The sequence below is a fragment of the Schistocerca gregaria genome, unplaced genomic scaffold (assembly GCF_023897955.1).
Source record: "Schistocerca gregaria isolate iqSchGreg1 unplaced genomic scaffold, iqSchGreg1.2 ptg001019l, whole genome shotgun sequence".
Classification (NCBI taxonomy): domain Eukaryota; kingdom Metazoa; phylum Arthropoda; class Insecta; order Orthoptera; family Acrididae; genus Schistocerca; species Schistocerca gregaria.
Window position 1 is genome coordinate 25001 of NW_026062367.1, and position 5000 is coordinate 30000.

The 5000-nt window shown below is 55.9% G+C and overlaps 3 non-coding genes across 3 annotated transcripts in view; all 3 read right to left on the reverse strand.

Moving 5' to 3' along the window:
* Positions 1 to 237, reverse strand: part of LOC126327095 (large subunit ribosomal RNA) — a 4222-nt gene extending 3985 nt beyond the window's left edge. Inside the window, exon 1 of the ribosomal RNA XR_007560976.1 lies at positions 1 to 237. This exon is cut by the window's left edge and continues 3985 nt beyond it. This is a non-coding gene — a ribosomal RNA (large subunit ribosomal RNA).
* Positions 238 to 425: 188 nt separating this feature from the next.
* On the reverse strand, positions 426 to 580 carry LOC126327098 (5.8S ribosomal RNA). Its single transcript, XR_007560979.1, has one exon. It is a non-coding gene; the product is annotated as a 5.8S ribosomal RNA (ribosomal RNA).
* A 368-nt stretch (positions 581 to 948) lies between these two features.
* Positions 949 to 2841, reverse strand: LOC126327094 (small subunit ribosomal RNA). Its single transcript, XR_007560975.1, has one exon. It is a non-coding gene; the product is annotated as a small subunit ribosomal RNA (ribosomal RNA).
* Positions 2842 to 5000: the final 2159 nt, after the last annotated feature.

The window sequence follows — 5000 nt, forward strand, 5'->3', positions numbered from 1 at the left end:
GCCTGGCACCCTCTACGGGCCGTGGCCTCATTCAAGTTGGACTTGGGCTCGGCGCGAGGCGTCGGGGTAGTGGACCCTCCCAAACACCACATGCCACGACAGGCGGCAGCCTGCGGGGTTCGGTGCTGGACTCTTCCCTGTTCGCTCGCCGCTACTGGGGGAATCCTTGTTAGTTTCTTTTCCTCCGCTTAGTAATATGCTTAAATTCAGCGGGTAGTCTCGCCTGCTCTGAGGTCGTTGTACGAGGTGTCGCACGCCACACCGCCAGCCGGCTGTGCACGCTACCGAGAAAGTACCGGTATGCGAACCGCCAGGCGACGGGCGCGCATCGCACGTTTAAGGAGACGCGGCCGGCCACACAGGCGACCACGACACTCCCACGTCTCCGAAGCGGGACAAACGCCGCGCGCTTCAGTATACGTAGCCGACCCTCAGCCAGACGTGGCCCGGGAACGGAATCCATGGACCGCAATGTGCGTTCGAAACGTCGATGTTCATGTGTCCTGCAGTTCACATGTCGACGCGCAATTTGCTGCGTTCTTCATCGACCCACGAGCCGAGTGATCCACCGTCCTGGGTGATCTTTTCCTTTTCAGTCTCCCACTGTCTCTTTCAAGACAGTAGCATTTGCGGGACTGAGGCGTCTGACGGCCCCTGTTCCACTATTTTTTTTTGTGTCCAACGGCCTCACAGCCGATGGGCGTCGTACGGCTCCACACCGGAGCGGACAGGCACTCGGGCGAACGTCATTCAAAACCGGCGCCAGGCGCCAGGTACCGCAGGCCAGCCGCTCCAGAGCTTCAGCGCTCGTACCACACAACAACAACACTTCCGCTAGTTTTGAGAGGCACGCGTGGTTCCGCACGCGGCGCACGGCCACTGCCGTACAGGTAGCGTGTTGCGCGACACGACACGACACGCACATCGAAAGACATGCAGTCTAGTCGGTAATGATCCTTCCGCAGGTTCACCTATGGAAACCTTGTTACGACTTTTACTTCCTCTAAATGATCAAGTTTGGTCATCTTTCCGGTAGCATCGGCAACGACAGAGTCGATGCCGCGTACCAGTCCGAAGACCTCACTAAATCATTCAATCGGTAGTAGCGACGGGCGGTGTGTACAAAGGGCAGGGACGTAATCAACGCGAGCTTATGACTCGCGCTTACTGGGAATTCCTCGTTCATGGGGAACAATTGCAAGCCCCAATCCCTAGCACGAAGGAGGTTCAGCGGGTTACCCCGACCTTTCGGCCTAGGAAGACACGCTGATTCCTTCAGTGTAGCGCGCGTGCGGCCCAGAACATCTAAGGGCATCACAGACCTGTTATTGCTCAATCTCGTGCGGCTAGAAGCCGCCTGTCCCTCTAAGAAGAAAAGTAATCGCTGACAGCACGAAGGATGTCACGCGACTAGTTAGCAGGCTAGAGTCTCGTTCGTTATCGGAATTAACCAGACAAATCGCTCCACCAACTAAGAACGGCCATGCACCACCACCCACCGAATCAAGAAAGAGCTATCAATCTGTCAATCCTTCCGGTGTCCGGGCCTGGTGAGGTTTCCCGTGTTGAGTCAAATTAAGCCGCAGGCTCCACTCCTGGTGGTGCCCTTCCGTCAATTCCTTTAAGTTTCAGCTTTGCAACCATACTTCCCCCGGAACCCAAAAGCTTTGGTTTCCCGGAGGCTGCCCGCCGAGTCATCGGAGGAACTGCGGCGGATCGCTGGCTGGCATCGTTTATGGTTAGAACTAGGGCGGTATCTGATCGCCTTCGAACCTCTAACTTTCGTTCTTGATTAATGAAAACATACTTGGCAAATGCTTTCGCTTCTGTTCGTCTTGCGACGATCCAAGAATTTCACCTCTAACGTCGCAATACGAATGCCCCCGCCTGTCCCTATTAATCATTACCTCGGGTTCCGAAAACCAACAAAATAGAACCGAGGTCCTATTCCATTATTCCATGCACACAGTATTCAGGCGGGCTTGCCTGCTTTAAGCACTCTAATTTGTTCAAAGTAAACGTGCCGGCCCACCGAGACACTCAACAAAGAGCACCCTGGTAGGATTTAAACGGGGTCCGCCTCGGGACGCGAAAGCACCCCTTCGGCTCGCCCCACCGGCAGGACGTCCCACGATACATGCCAGTTAAACACCGACGGGCGGTGAACCAACAGCGTGGGACACAAATCCAACTACGAGCTTTTTAACCGCAACAACTTTAATATACGCTATTGGAGCTGGAATTACCGCGGCTGCTGGCACCAGACTTGCCCTCCAATAGATACTCGTTAAAGGATTTAAAGTGTACTCATTCCGATTACGGGGCCTCGGATGAGTCCCGTATCGTTATTTTTCGTCACTACCTCCCCGTGCCGGGAGTGGGTAATTTGCGCGCCTGCTGCCTTCCTTGGATGTGGTAGCCGTTTCTCAGGCTCCCTCTCCGGAATCGAACCCTGATTCCCCGTTACCCGTTACAACCATGGTAGGCGCAGAACCTACCATCGACAGTTGATAAGGCAGACATTTGAAAGATGCGTCGCCGGTACGAGGACCGTGCGATCAGCCCAAAGTTATTCAGAGTCACCAAGGCAAACGGACCAGACAAGCCAATCCGATTGGTTTTGATCTAATAAAAGCGTCCCTTCCATCTCTGGTCGGGACTCTGTTTGCATGTATTAGCTCTAGAATTACCACAGTTATCCAAGTAACGTGGGTACGATCTAAGGAACCATAACTGATTTAATGAGCCATTCGCGGTTTCACCTTAATGCGGCTTGTACTGAGACATGCATGGCTTAATCTTTGAGACAAGCATATGACTACTGGCAGGATCAACCAGGGAGCTGCGTCAACTAGAGCTGAGCAGCCGGCCGCCCGGGAGTGTGTCCCGGGGGCCCGCGCGAACACGCAAGCGTCCGCTCAATTATTCTGCAAACAGGAGGAGGCCGAGCTCCCCTGCACGATACACCTCGAAACCCTCTCAGGTCCCGGCGGCGCGCAGCGCCGTCCTAGGTACTTGGTCGGTTTCGAGAGAGGCGCAATCGCCCGGAGTTAGGCGAGTAGACGGTTTTAGTGCGAACACCCTTGCTCCCAACTGAGCTTGCCGCTGCCGACAGAGGCCCGGGAGCGTGCTGTCGTGGCATTGCCGGCGGGAGACAACACGCGCCACCTATGGTGACCGGCAGCTCCAACGCCAGCGCCACACAAGGGCAAAGCCCCACTTGGGTGCAGAAGCGAACTCTCCCAGCACAGCGCACGCGCCAACACGTCCGCACAACTGCGATACAAACCACCTGCGAGAACCGCTGGGGCGACCGAGCAGCAGACGGCGTCGCGGCGCCGAGTGCCAGGCGGCGGCGCATCCTCAACGCACACAGTCCTCAATCAGACCAGCACACTGCAGATGTCCACCGCGCTTCGCACCGGGCTCGGCTGAACCAACTTTGGCCGCCAGGCGCCGCGTGCAGGGTGCGCCGCAGCGTAGCTGCGCCGCCTGCCGAGCCCGTCGGCTGGCGCTCCTGCCACTCGGCGCCCCCCACCAGCCGCCTGTTGCGCGTGCGCCCACGCAGCGCGCGGCCAACACGCCGGGCGGCCCCCCTTCACCGGCCGGGAACAGTCCCACCAAGCCACCGCCGCGTATCGCTTCATACCCACATGGGCCTAGTCACGTGTGTGGATGTGGCGGGTACCGCTGAAACAACCGGTTAATAGCTGTACCGATCGTCGCCATCACAGATTCACCTCCAGCGTGAACAACCGCTCAACAACGGATTTCCAGTTCATTTGCGTATCTTGGGCAGTAAACGTAGATGTCCACCTACATTTGCGAATTCAACAATTCTTGCATGCCAGGATGTCATGTGTCACGACACGCTACATCAGACCACATACACACTGCGACATGTGCAGAAGAGAACACATGGAAGGTGGCCCGCGCACGTATGCGATGTCCCTTCCGCGATCCACTGTCAACCGGCATCTGCGGCATGTCCCAGATATGGAACGCGGTCCACCAGGGTAGCACTTTGTGTGAGGCAATACGACAAAGTCGGAATACACGCGTCACTACATCACACGGCTCACGCTGACCTGACCTGACTCACCGCACCACCACCCCCAGCGACCCAGGGTGACATACAATGCGTTCGTACGTTCCTCCCACACGCCTCTACGGCGTACCACAGTGCAACCTAGCTGTTATTGGGAGACGAGACAAGTAGCATCGAGCACAACATATGGAAATTGAGATTCGACACCGTTGGGCACAGCCAGCGTACGGTCACACGTATCACACTACTTCACTCTGTACGTAACTACCGATGATCGGTACAGCGTGTGGGTTACGCGTACGACATCAGCGGACAATGGACACAGACCATACCACGACGTACACTGAGGGCGTCGACATCTGAACGCAACTGAACAGCTGCGAGGCTCATTTAACACTCAAACGCCAGACCGACCAGCTTGAGAGGACGGAGACACAAAGAGAGGGGCAGAGGGGGGGGGGGGGGGGGCGATATAGTCCTATTGCAGTACAATTGACAGTGGATAGCGGGAATATGTGGAAAGTAAGCAACGCTCGCAAGACATCTACATGAGGATAACAACGACACCAGAGATTCCGAGCAGTGAACTATGTTAGGCAAAGGGACAACGTGGGTTAGGTTAAGGGACAACGTGGGTTAGGTTAAGGGACAACGTGGGTTAGGTTAAGGGACAACGTGGGTTAGGTTAAGGGACAACGTGGGTTAGGTTAAGGGACAACGTGGGTTAGGTTAAGGGACAACGTGGGTTAGGTTAAGGGACAACGTGGGTTAGGTTAAGGGACAACGTGGGTTAGGTTAAGGGACAACGTGGGTTAGGTTAAGGGACAACGTGGGTTAGGTTAAGGGACAACGTGGGTTAGGTTAAGGGACAACGTGGGTTAGGTTAAGGGACAACGTGGGTTAGGTTAAGGGACAACGTGGGTTAGGTTAAGGGACAACGTGGGTTAGGTTA